The sequence below is a fragment of the Silene latifolia genome, chromosome 3, assembly GCF_048544455.1.
Source record: "Silene latifolia isolate original U9 population chromosome 3, ASM4854445v1, whole genome shotgun sequence".
NCBI lineage: Eukaryota > Viridiplantae > Streptophyta > Magnoliopsida > Caryophyllales > Caryophyllaceae > Silene > Silene latifolia.
The window spans coordinates 66,391,037-66,405,609 of record NC_133528.1 but is presented as its reverse complement, the minus strand read 5'-3'; the positions used below and the strand labels follow the sequence as shown (position 1 = coordinate 66,405,609).

Here is a 14,573-nt window from a genome sequence, read left to right as displayed (position 1 = left end):
ACCGTTTTTGTGTAGTTTCCATACTTGTAGTTGTTTCCTTATCTTAGCTATGATGGCTCAAGACTTGATATATTGAGTATTTGGTGGATCTTTTGAATATGACTATGGGTATGGGGGGGGGTGGTTTGAGAAGCAAGTCAACACAAACCTACCTTATTATTCATACAATGGAAATCCTAACTACTACCCCAATTTTTCCCACCAAAATCACCACATCCATTATCCACAACAACCTCCTACCCAAAACTCACTTTACAATCAATTCCAAATGCCACAATATGAGCACTTTCACACATGCCCACAATAAGATGATGAACCCATTCAAAAGGTGATTCTCCAAATGATGGGAGATCAATAAAATTTCTTCAAACAAATGCTAGAGGAAAGCCAAAAGAGGGACAATGTTCTTCAAGGCATTGTTACCCAAGGTGAGGAATCGGAGATTCAAATTGCCCAAATGAAAGAATCCCAAGCAACCACTCCCCACCAATCCTTAAACATTGATCATGAATGTGAATTTGAAGTAGTAACCTTTGACATGGAAAATGAGAAGTGGGAAGAGCCAACCTCCTTGAGCTCTTGTGAGTATGAAATTGTGGTATTTGATGAGGAAGATATGTGGTTGAGTAAGCCAAATACTCTTAGCCTTTGTGAGTATGAGGGTGTGTCTTTTGATGTGAACTTTGAGATGTTGGAGAAAGAATTGAATGAAGCGCCCATTTATGATTCATATGAAGATAGTAATGATGACAAGACCATAAAAGAGGCCTATGAAGAATACGTGTCTTACGAAAACCTTTGGAATAGGGGAGAAGAATGGACTTGTGATATCACCTTGCTTGAGGAGCCTATCCTTGAGAAGTTTGAGGTATGCTTCCGTGAGGGAGATGAATGCCCCTTCCCTATTGCCCATGAAGACTACTTAGCACCCACCATGGAGCCAATGATTGTCGGAGATTATATGGTGGACCTTCTTCAAAAGGTCAAAGCATCATACAAAGGATATTTGATGGAAAAGCTCAAAAAGAAACTTGCACATGAAGCTACTTGTGGAAATTTGGCACCCACAACATCAACTCCAAAGGTACCCCGTCATCAATGCTATAGGAATTCTCCTTCTACTCTTGAAGGATTGATAAATTCAGATGCTATCATCCTCACCAAAGTCGAAGAAGAAGGTAGTGGGTGGAAGTCTCCGGACAACCATGAACCGTACTTCCTACCTTACGCTAACAAGAATCATGGGCTAATCGGTTTGAAGCATCGCAATTATTCAAGTGCCAAGAAAAGGAAGAAAACAAGAATGAATGACAAAATTCATTGGCCAAGCTTCGTCTTGAAGTTAAGCAAACCATACTCATGCTTATTTGGAGCTTGTTCACAAGCTTTCGATCTCCTTCTAAGAGCCTTGAGCTCTATGGACAAGAATTTCTACAATTTGAACTAGTTTGGTGGAGTCCTATCTCAAACCATCATTTGTAAGATATTCCTTGAACCCTTGCCTTGTATAAAATTGTACATTTTAGCAATTTTATTTATAATTTCTTGCATGAGAGTAGTGAGAGAGAGAGTTCCCTTATATTTTTATTAAGCACAATTTCGGAAAAAGATAAGGAGGAATGACAAAAGGGTGCAAGGGTACGGTCTTGAAAATAAAATAAAGAAAAGCTTGAAAAGCAGCGAGGGACGCTCGTCCGGAAGGTAGGACGCTCGTCCTCAGCCGTCCTCATGGTACTGTTAGGGGCTGACTTGAAATCCGAGCGGATTATCAAGCAAGACGCCCGTCCAGATGAAGACGCCCATCTTACCTATGGGACGCTCGTCTTGATGGACACCTGAAGAAAAATTTGGGACTGAACTAGAATCCGAGCGGATTCAAAAGAAGATGCCCGTCCAGTTTTAGCCGTTCGTCCCAAAGCTCGGACGCTCGTCTTTTCTCCTTCCCAACTGAAGCAAGATCCCTAGAATGAAATCCGAGCGGATTTTTGCTAGGACGCTCGGACCAAATACAGCAAGACACCCGTCCCGAACATAAAGACGTTCGGATTCCTCACTTACCTCGACTAATCCGCCCGAGCCCAACCCTCAGCCGCTCGTCCCACCCCTCTTTTCTATAAAAATACCCCCACCATCCCTCATTTCCTCATCTTATCTAAACCTAATCCACTCATCTTCATCTCCAAACACTCCCTTCACAATAAAAACCAACCAAACCCTAACTTTCCCAAATCAAAAATGATGAACCTCAAGGGAAAAGCCAAGAAGCTTGTTGAAGCCGCTACCAATAAACGCAAGGGCTCCTCTTCTTCATCCCCTCAACAAATGATGGTACCAAGAAGCTTTCATCCCGTGATAAGAGGAGGGGTGGAGCAACTTGAGTACTTTCCGGAGGTACTCTTCACATCCGATGGCCACCGTACTAAGTTCGTCAAGTTGCTAGGTAAGCATTACGAACCGACTCAGTTTATTGGCACTAGGGTGTTAGAAACCCTAGGTATAAGGTACCAAACCGAAATGTTCTTTGACGGTTTGGGGATGTGAAAATTATTCCATGCCCATGAAGAGACGTACCTTAGCCTTACCTTGGAGTTTTTGAGTAGCCTTCGTATTGTTTCGAACACAAGGGACAATGTTGGTATGGAGTTCCGGTTGTGCAACCTTGACCATAGCCTATCACTTGATCAATTTGCTCAAATTTTTGGTCTTGTTGTACCAACAAACAACATCAACAAACCCTCCGACTTTGATGTGGACCTAGTGTGGAAGGCTATTTCCGGGAGGGATTTCATTCACCAAAACAATGCTACACCTTTGCTATTCAACACCCGATGATTCGGATCACCGAACGTTTCGTAGCCGGCACCATTAATGGGAGATATGAGCAAGATAGGTGCACTCTCCTCGATTTGACATTCCTTGAGTCCTATCTAAATGTCCATGGGACAAGGAGGTACAACTTCAATACCCCCCTTGAGATGCTTACGAGATTCTATGATTTCTCTCAAGGGAACTCCCAACTTAAGACCTTCGTGATGGGAGGTCTAATTACTATCTTGGTAAACTACCTTTGTCCCGAGTTCAACACCCATGGGACTTATACACCTCTTGAGGGTAGTACTTTGATTGATGAGGACGCCGTCTTCAACCACCACCGGTGGTGTGCCTACACTCAAAATGGGAGTGTAAAATGGTTCACAAAAGGGTGTTCCTCTATTGTTCTTTCGGGGTGGAATATACCCGGTACCGACCCAAGGTTGAGCCCGTATTCACCTAGGCTAAGCTACCTTCTCGACATCCAAATCCTCGCCAACCCCCCTCAAAGAGAAGAAGTACCCCGCCAACCTCCACAACCTCGTGGGATACAGGCAAGGCCCATTCCCCCACCATCCTATGTGCCTATCCCACCATACCCTACTCCTCATACGCCATTCGCACCACAAATCCCCAATGCTCCGGATATGCATGACTTGATGAACCTTATGAAGAAGGTTGATCTCGGAGTACACGATAGGCGGGTCGATAACTATATGGCCCTTTATCCTCAGTACTACCAAATGGCACAACAAGGGTATATCGACCCTAATGGCCCTCGACCATCTTGGGCTCAACCACATCTTTTGTTCCCTAATCAAGGGAACAAAGCCGGGAACTTTGATGGTCAAGGAGGAGGGTATGACCAAGGAGGAAGTTCAAGTAGGTATGGCTACCACCAAGATGATGATGACGAGTGGAAGATGCCTACCTCACCACCACCATTTGTATGATACTCTTCTCTACCTCTCTTTTGTATAGTGCATTGTATTTAGTTTAACCTTCACTTGCATTTGTATTATATTTGCGCACATTTAGTCCCCTAATTCAGCCTATTTTGCATACTATTATAACATTCCATAGCCATTTTGTCCGTCAAATGCTTTCTATTTTGCTTTCCTAGTGCATTGCATATGTTTTGTAGGAAAGGAGACAACTAGGCGGAAATTCCCGTCTCTTGAGCTTATTTGGAAGGACATTGACGATCTTGGTAGGACGAGTGTAGAAGAAGAGGCAAGAACTAATGACCAACGTTGCAAGAATAAGAAGTATGCGAGGGGAAGTATTCTGAACAACAATCCGGGCGTCCAAAGCAGGAAGCCGCTCGTCCAAGTGCCCAAGAACCCGAGCGTCCCTACCTTCGGGACGAGCGTCCCTCCTGCCTACAATCCGCTCGTCCCAACCTTGAATCCGAGCGTCCCTCGGCGTCTTTATCAAGGATGCGCATCTCCCTGAAATACTTGAATTTCCCTACTTAGAACTTAGAATTGTTAATTACTAATTTAGCCTTAGTTAACCTAATAAGGCACTACTATAAATACCCCATTTTGATGATAATCAAAGAGGGGCTTCCACATTAGAAAATCCTCTTAGAATAGATTAGGAGTAGATTAGATTAGATTACTCTTTAATCTTTCCACAAAAATTCACATTAACCTCTCCTTAATTATTGTTCAAGTTTATTACTTTTGAGTAATTGAAGATTATTGGGTTATTATTGGAGGATTGACAACCCTTCATCAATCAATCAAGTTCTCTTCTTTTATTCTTGCTTTATTATTTGGATCATCTCAAGTTTGGTATAACTCTTTTACCCTTTACTCTTTATTGGCTATTTCTTCATTCTCTTATCATGTTTACACTTGTTGTAATGATTGACACCATTAATGACATGTTTCCCATGATAATGAGTGAGTAGTTTCCTTTAGCTAGGATTAATGGGTAATTAAGGGAAACCAACTCGGGGAATAATCATGCTTAATCTAATATGTTTTCACAATTAAATTGCTTGCTTGTTGTGATGTCAACCTATGCACATGTTATGTTTGATGAAATGCTAAGCCTATAAATCCTTGGATTTACAACAATCTCTTATCTATTCAACTTGACTTGTAAGATATAAACCAACTCGAGTCTTGCTAGACCATGCATAGAAGTGATTAGGAGGAAAGTAAGTCGACTTGTAGGTGTTGTACAATCTAATCGATTCGGCTCCGGGACCCAACTCTTCCTAAGAACCGTAAGACATAAACCAACTCGATTCCTTTACAACATTAATCGCTTGCAGCCTTGTGAACATTTTTGTATGGTAACCTCTCATGAATCCCTTATGAACCCATGATATCCTAGCATTTTCAATCATTTGTTTGCATCCTTCATTTAATTGCTTATTTACTTTATTGTTTTCATTAGTCTAGAACACAACTACAAACCCAAACAAATTGTGACACTAGCATAAATTGAGATAGATAGACTTAGAACCCAAAGCACACCGTCCCATGGATCGACCTTGACTTAACCACTAACTAGTTGTTTCATTGAGAATATAAATGTGTTTGATTGGGTGTACGACACGCTCACGTCACAAGTGTGCGTCACCAATTCTTATGTCCTATTACAATCTCCTACTCAATACAAGGTGTCTTGCAGGTCGTACTTGCACTTGATCATATCTTGAGTGGTTTCCTCGACCTAGAGAGTAACTGTCTGACTGGAATTATCTACCATAGATACCTTCCGAGCGTGGCCACGCATTTTCAGTTCACTACTCCTCGAGTGGCCTTGAGATTTCAAACGACCCTGATAAGGGGTGGACAATTCCTATCTCACTATTCCCTTTGTTCAGCCACAGTTCATCATAACCCAAAATATACCCATTTGACCTCTTTTACGACAGTCGTAGAGCATAAATCAAAGCTAATCAGAAATTTGTGCCAACTTGGGCGAATAGTCTCTAGTTAAAAGAATTGACTCATAAGAATACTATAGTAGCGCTTGCCACGACCAGGCTTAATGAATTACCAGAACTCTATAAGCGGTCACTGCCCGACAGAGTGTCCCATACAGTCTGCCTATGTGATCGACTAGTCATCCCATATGACTCTATGGCACTTGAACTTGCCATCAATCGCATCACACTCTAGTTACTTCGAGATGTCACCTCATATAAGTAACTAGGGGCGAATACCATGTCAATCCAGTTCACTTTAATGGGGTTCAATTTGTCTCTACAACCCATTCGGATACGACAAGGTAACGGGTGAGTTTAATGAAACTGATGTGACCATAATTAGAGCACATTTAGTCCCCGAATTAGCCTTGTTCCCATGCTTTTTAGTGCAGATTTGGGTCATTTATTGTCTTTAGTCCTTTGTTTTGCATATTCTTTGAGGTTTTGTTCCCTTGGTAGGAAAGGAGTGCAAACCTTGCTTTTTCATGGCAAAATAGAGCTAAATTGATTCAATTCAATGACCAAGCATCAAAGAGAAGACAAGATTAGAAGGCCTTTGTACATACTATAGTAGATGGGCAATGATGAGAAAAGATCCTTGCATCCCCTAGGAAATCCTCAAGGATTTATGAAGAAAAAGGAAGAAAAGAAGAAGGAAGGTAGCTGTAAGACAATCCGAGCGGATTGTTCACAAGACGCCCGTCCAGCAAGTACAATCCGAGCGTCTTCCCCCTGTGGATGCCCGTCCAAAACACCCCCAATCCGCCCGTCTTCCCCAGCTGGACGCCCGTCCAGAATCACCAGAATCCGCCTGTCCCGTGCCCTGGACGCCCGGATTGTCTTTCAGCCATTTCGTCTTCTACAAGCTTCGAGGAAAGATGCGCATATTTTTCTAAGACCGGCGAAAAGGAGACCGGAGTCTCCCTCGAGACCGGCGATTCCTCAAGGACTTAATCGTCATTTAAGCCCTTAGTAAACCCTAATCTATGTAACTAATCCCCACTATAAATACCCCATTAGGCTAATTAGAAGATCATGTTCTTCTTAGCAATCTTTAGTGTAGTTAATATCAATCAAATCTCTCTTATAATCTTGTAATCAATATTTAATCAAGTTTTAATACAAGTTTCATTTCCTTAATCTCTCTTTTGTTCATCCTTTATTTTGGGTAATTGAAGATTATTTGGGTTATTATTGGGAGATTGACAACCTTCCAATCAAGCATCAAGTACTTCTATTATTCTTTGCTTTATTATTGGAATCATTAGTAGGTATAATTCTCTTAATCCCTTTTTAATTATTGTTAATTATCTTCATTTATTCATCATGTTTCACTTTGTTGGTATGATTGACAACCTTGCTAGCATGTTCAACATGATAATGAGTGAGTAGTTTCCTTAGCTAGGGTTAATGGGTAATTAGGGGAAACCAACATGGGGGATGATTCATGCTTAAATTAATATGTTTTCATAGTTTATTTGCTTGCTTGTTGTGATCTCAACTCATGCACATGTTATGTTTGATGAAATGCGAGCCTATGAATCCTTGCATTTTTTACCCATCACCTATCTTTTCAATGAGACTTGTAAGACATAAACCAACTCGAGTCTCATTAGACCATGCATGAAGTTGAGTAGGGAAGATTAAGTCGACTTGTAGGTGTTGTAGAATCTAATCGATTCGGCTCCGGGACCCAAACTTTCCTAGGATTGTAAGATATAAACCAACTCGATCCATCACAACAATAATTGCTTGCTTATAATTTGAGAATATGTTTGTATGATCAATTCCCATGATTCCCCTATGACCCCATGACACCCTAGTGCCTTTTATCAATTGTTTACATCCCTTTTTAATCATCTTGCTTATTTACTTTTATTGCTATTTAGTTTAGTGATCTTCTATTCAAACCCCAAATTGTGACACCCTTAGACACCACTAGTTACAATTGAAAATCTCATCTTAATTCCCGTCCCTTGGGATCCGACCTTTACTTGCCTCTTTACTAATTGTAGAGTTGTTGGTAGAGTTATAAATTGTGTTTTGGTCTAGGTGCTCCTAACGACAAGTACCGAAAACTAAACCTCCAAGTGAGTCCGACCAAAAATGGCGCCGTTGCCGGGGACGGTGTTAACTTGATTTAGATTTTTTTATATTGTTATTGATTGTGTCTTTCTTTGCCTTGGGGAAATAAAACTCCTCAAGGTTTGTTCTAATTATTTTCAAGTTGTTCGATATTTTGCAAGATGGACTTTATAGATTGTTTTGTAGAGGACCACTTAAGTATACCTTTCTTCAAAGATCCCATCCAAGCATTGGAAACCTTGGAAGCAAGTGAGGCTAAAAATATGTATTGGGAATTGGAGGTAGATCTTTTTGAGGCCGCTGATACTCGTCGCTGTGAGTACCAAAGATAATATTTATAAACTCCTATTAAGACTAACCTAGGCTAGTGGTAACAGGGTCGATCCACAAGGAGGCAGTTGTAAATTCTAGTTGTTCTATGATCAGTCTAAGGTAACTATTATGGGGGTTGAATTGAATTGGTCGACGGCTAAAAACAATAAAAGAAATTAAACTAAAAATACGAATTAAACAGATAAAAGAAGAGGTACTAGGATGATCGGGTCATTACAGCTTCGGCGGCAGCAAACTAAGTCGGTCTGAAATAAGCACAGGTAAGGCGGGAAATAAGAGGTCCTCTCGGTCCACTCCTAACAGATAGCATCTCTCGATCTCGCTATAGGTCCCTAATGTCACTAATACTGACTCTCGTCCTGAAAAGCGACTAATGGTCTAAACTATACCTATCTTTCGATCTTAGCACAGTTTAGTCGAATTAATTGACGGTCACATAACCTACCCTACCTTTCGGCCTAATGGGTCAGTCACAAAAGAGGTATCTAACTGGTCGCATGCATTCGATTCGTTAAATACAAGTTTAAAAACAATTAAAACGAAGGTAACCTTACAAGGTCAGTCGATCGACCAACTATGTCAGTCGATCGACTGACACGCGGGTTCAGTCCGTATCTAATCTAATGCCGCCTAGCCATAAATCGCCTACATCCTAGCACAAGCTATTTAGCTACTCATGGTGAACGTAAAAACAACAATAAAATTAATAACTATTACGGAATTCATAATTAAGATAAATAACAACAATGATGAAGCGATAATTGGCTTGGGAATGCTAACTATCAATTCTATACTAACAGTAGAAGCGAAGCAATAAAAATGGAATTAGGGCGAAACAATTACCAAGATTCAAAGGAAAGATTAAGAGCAAAGGCAGAAATCCAATGTTTGAATCGATAACCCAAAACCCTAACTCGTAATAAACTAGAACTAAAAGCACTGTATTGTGATCGAAACTTAGATAAAAACTTGATATAAAATCTCTGATCCAAGCTAGATATGTTATGTCACGTTATATAGGAATATCAACGCAACAACTTATTCCAAAACCTAAAACTTCACGGGCTTTCTAAATCTCGTCTGGAATCGAAGTCTGGTCGATCGACTACTCAGATCGTCGATCGATCGCTTCCTCAAAGAATGTAGCTTCGGGATCCGATAGGTGGTCGATCGATCGATGATACTAGTCGATCGACCGGATTAGTCGCTACTTGACTTCTCTAAACTCGTGGATTCGTCTTTCGGGCCTTGGATTGCGCACCAAGCTTGTTCCTTAAGCGGTTCCTTTACGTCATTTGCAATGCAGCTTACTCGGGGACGGATTCGCTTGATTTCCGCTAAATTCTCCACATTTCCGCAATAAAGTACAAAAGCACGAAAGTAGAGGAAAATAGAGAAATATGGGCATATATAGCACAACTTGAGCTCAAATGCGTGTAAAAAGGGATGCAAAACATCATATAAATGACACGCATCAAATCTCCCCAAACCAAACCTTGCTTGTCCCCAAGCAAGAACTAGACTCGATCTATTGACCTAATGGAACGAGTTCAAACTCAGAGCGAAATGCAAACTGTAAGGCCTAAACCAATTTAATGCAACAACCAACAATCAATTAGCGTATGAATCATGCAAACGAATTATAAAGTCGCCAAAAATCTGAACAAGTCAATCGTACAGACTCATCAAATCGGACTCTCACGGGTCGCTCAAATCACTCAATTAAGCACAGGTGATATATTTGTAAGATAGAAAGAATTAATATTGTAGTGACTCTCACCTAACTACGACCTATGAAAACATGCCAGCAATAAATTATGAAGACGACCTCTATGACCGTACATACGCATTCCAACCAAACAGATGACCATTGACACATGCCGAGGTATAATTATGGAAATGTGAGGTATGGGTAAGAAGAGGCAAAACATTTTATGGTAAAGTGGAGGTACAGGTGATCAAGCTAGTACCAAAACGGAACCAAAGGACAACATCCAACTTCTTTCTCATAATCAAACGAAACGGTGCTATAGCAAGCACAAAACTCACAATCTCCAAATTATAAATCAATAAACTCCCCATAAGAAATAAATGAATCATGGGAGCAAAAATCGCCAAAAGATAAGGATTAAATCATGCGAATTGATTTCTTTCCTTTCACGAACCTCAGTCGATCGACTAAAAGTGGCAGTCGATCGACCCATTTGAACAGTACAGGACCTCTTTTTTTTCATTTTCGAATCTTTTTTCATTTTTTTCTTTCTTTTTCTTTTTCTTTCCTCCTTTATTTCATTCTCCCAACGATATCTCAAACATGAGCATGTACCACCAAAAATGAGTAACAATCCCAAGGACACAGGCTACTAGCTTGACAAAGGACAGGCTAAATGTAGGATGTAGTAAAAAGGACAAAAAGGATATTTTTGGCAGATGTGGAGCTTATGGGTAAAATGAGAAAAGGAAACCTCTACCACATGTGTCAACTAACCGCAACCCGAATGCATACAGGTATTAAGTAGATCAAATTCATAATTATGCAAATTAAGGAAACATGCCTCATAAGGAGTACTACTCACATTCCTAGATGAACTGGTCATGAATGACACCAGTTATAAGCTCTAAAAACTCAGAATATATGATGTAGCTTGCCAATTATTAAAGTCAAGTCTCAGGCTCAGCAAATAAATTAACGAAAACTCGTAGATATGCACTTATGATTCTACTAATAACATGTAAGTCAAGCAAGGCTCAGGCAAAACAAATGCAAATGCTAAATCATCATAGAAATACTACCGTTCCGACTCGACCTATATGCTAAAATAAACGTGCATTTTATGGAAATTTTTGAAATTTTTCAATTTTTTGATTTTTCTGTATATATATGAATAAATAAACAACAATGCAAAGCATAATTTAAACGTGAATGCAAACAAATGAATGAAGTGCGACGCAAAACCCTTCCCCAAACCAAATCGCACAATGTCCCCATTGTGCAAAATCATGTAATGAAGAAAAATGGAAAACGGGAATTTGCGAGAAAAAGGAAATAAAAACAAAGACGTAAAGTAAAGACTTGGGAACTCACAGACTTTAAGCGCGCAAAAAGGAAACCTCCCAAACCAGCGTGGGCTAGGAGGTTTCAGTAGCCAGCAGTGCTACCGACAAGAGTGCCTGAAAAACAATCAAAACCACGCATAAGACGGAAGAAAGCAATTTTGGAACGTAAAAATTGTGCATAAATGAGACAAAAGAAGAAATAGACAATTCGATGGAAAATAAAGTGGAGTAGAAAACTCCCTTGAATCCGCATATCGACCAAACACAGCAGGGGAGAGGTCGTGAAAGAATGTAGCAGCAGCAGCAGTCGATCGACCAAAAGGGACAGTCGATCGACCAGGTGGTCGTGAACAGTAGCTCCTGTAACCCGCAACTCGCCGATCGACCACGATACTACCGGTCGATCGATCAAAACACTCTTGCATGTCTTATTTCTTCGTAATTGCTCAATGATTCGAGCTAATAAGCTCTAAATACCTGCAAATGCACAATAGTACGCGCCCAAAATTGCGCAAAACCCAGAACGAAGTCTAAAGTACTTAAAAATCCTAAGCAAACAAAATAAAAGCGAAGTTTTCGCGCACACAAAAGCAAAAGAAAATAGTTCGAAAGAAATAAAATGAAGTTTATAACGAAAATTGATCAACTAATAGTTGATCAAAAAGGACCAAGGGATGGCCCACTTCGTCGGCTTCTGGCTACTAGAGGTAGCCTCGATGGTGCTCATCTTCCCAGCTGCACCTTTCTCAGCTTCAACAGTTGGAGAGCTCAATGGATCAGCTTCGTCATCTCCCCAATCAAGGACTTCCTCGGAATCGTCGGACTCCAAATCTGCCCATCTCACTTTGACGGGCTCATCTTCCACTTCCTCGTCAGTCCCATAACTTAGGCATCCAAGACCTCCTCTCGAAACGATAGGCTCTGTCGCAGCTGGAGCATCCAAATGGCTCTTCCTTCCCAAACCAGCTCCTGCATAGTCTAAAACAACAAATTCTTCCTCCTTTTTGCTCCCATTCTGGGGCGGAGGGGTTAATACAGCAGTAGTAATAGGGACGGTCGGTTCAGGAAGCACAAAGTACGATTTCTTTTCAGAAACCGTGTTACAGGTGACAGGCCACATGGGATCCTTTTTCTTAGCCGGCTGGGCAAAAACAATGGAGTGCTTTCCCACTTTGAAAGTCAAGGTACCTTTACCGACGTCGATGACTGCACCAGCAGTGTGCAGAAATGGCCTACCCAAAATGATGGGAATATGGTCATCCTCAGGCATGTCAAGGACAACAAAGTCAACAGGGAAGAAAAACTTCCCTATTTGGACGGACGTCGTCCTCTAGGACTCCTATGGGCTCGACCGCAGATCGGTCGGCCATCCGAATCTGTCATCTCGCATCGCAAACCTGGTCGGGTTTAAGCTTTCTAGCTAGGCTTAAGGGCATGACACTTATGCTAGCTCCTAAATCACATAAAGCCTTTTCGATAGAAAAGGTACCTATGCTACAAGGAACTGAAAAACTGCCGGGTCTTCTAACTTATGGGGCGCAGTGTGAGACAAGTAAGAGCAAGACTCTTTAGTTAACGCAACAAAGATGAACATGTTCAAGTGATTTTTTCTTTGACAACAACTGTTTCATAAACTTAGTATATGCTGGCACTTGGTTAACTAACTCAAGGAAGGGTACCTGAACATTTAAGCTACGAATGACATTCTCAAATTTACTGAAAGATACCTGTTCCTTGGTTGGCACGAGCCTCTCCGGATATGGGGCTGTAAGGAGCACCTTAGCCCTCTCCTCTAATTCGCGCGCGCCGGCGTCCTTGGACTTAGGTTGAAAGTCCGTCGCCTTCTCTTTGTTGAAGCTAGACCCTTCCTCAGACCGTCTCAAATGAGACCCATTGACCGTCATTGGATCGAACTTGGAGCGGATCGACCCATCAACACTGGTGCCCCTTTAAAATCTTCGGGATCGTGGTATCCCGAAACAAGTGGTCTCGTAAATTATTTGGCATTAAAGGACGAGACTCTTCAATATCAGCAGTGATAGTGGTCGATCGACCACCCCCCTCAGTCGATCGACTGGAATGCACAGTTCCAGAAGCTCCTGGAACCCGTGTTTCAGTCGATCGACTAGGTACTTCAGTCGATCGACTGAAATTCCTCGCAGACGCCTTTTTCTTTGAATTGTTCGTTGAAGCTTTCTCTTTGCTTGTTTCTGGCTTATCTTTCCCAACAGCATCCTCAACCATGGCAGGACCGTCAAGGGTGGACCCGCTCCTCAATGTGATGGCATTTAGGGTCTCCTTTTGTTCGGGTTGAGTAGGTAAGTGCCCGGGAGCTCGAGTGTTATTTTTACTAGCCAATTGAACAATTTGGCTTTCTAATAGCTTCATCCCGGCCTCTCTTGCTTGGGACTCCTTCAGCAACAGATTCTTAAGCTCTGCAAACTCAGAATTTTGTGATTGTTGTTGTTGCGGCACATAAGGAGGCTTTTGATATTGTTGCTTTTGATGAGGAGGCACATATGGCTGCTGCTGTGGTGGAGGTTGAGTTGGGTTTTGAACATTCTGGCTTCTCCAACTCAGGTTCGGATGTGGTGGCTCGTAGTAGGTGTTTGTCTTCCTATAGTGTTGAAAGGCAGCACATGATTCAAAAGGACTAGGGCAGTTTTTCGAGACATGGCCCTCAACTCCACACCTTTCACAGACGAAGGGGCCGTCCTGCACAGCATTGACTTGGTACATCCCACTTTTAGATGCTCCCCCTAGCTCATATTTGTCGAATCTCGCGGTAAGAGCCTCAAGTGCAGCAACAGAGGAGGATTCAGCAGCTCTCCTCAGGTTCCCTCTCGAATTCCCATACTCGGCCTTGTGGGTAGCTAGATCGTCAATGATCTTCCACCCCTTGGTTGCTCCTAAATTTTCAAAGAAATCTCCCATTGGCTGCAGATCCGAGAATGGCCCTCGATCGTCGTACAACCCATTGTAGAAATGATTGCACAAACTCCACTTAGCAAACCCATGGTGCGGTATGGTTCGCACCAACTTCTTGAATCGGACCCATGCCTCATGGAAATTTTCATCCGGCCCTTGTTTAAAGCCCGTGATCCGAGCTCTAATGGCGATCGTCCTTGAAGCGTAAAAAGTACTTCTTGTAGAACGCCAATGCCAATGTATTCCAGTCAGTGATCTCCAAAGCAGCTCGGTCCAGATCTCTATACCATTCCCTTGCAGCATCGCGAAGGGAGAAGATAAACATAGTCTCCTTGATCTGGTCCTGGGTCACGCCAGCTGGTGGGGGAATGGAGCAGCAGTAGTCAATGAAGGTCTCCATATGTTTAGC

General features: G+C 41.8%; 1 non-coding gene across 1 annotated transcript; it reads left to right on the top strand.

Moving 5' to 3' along the window:
* The first annotated feature begins 14,246 nt into the window (after positions 1 to 14,246).
* LOC141650346 (small nucleolar RNA R71) lies at positions 14,247 to 14,353 on the top strand. The gene has a single exon (XR_012546386.1). It is a non-coding gene; the product is annotated as a small nucleolar RNA R71 (small nucleolar RNA).
* Positions 14,354 to 14,573: the final 220 nt, after the last annotated feature.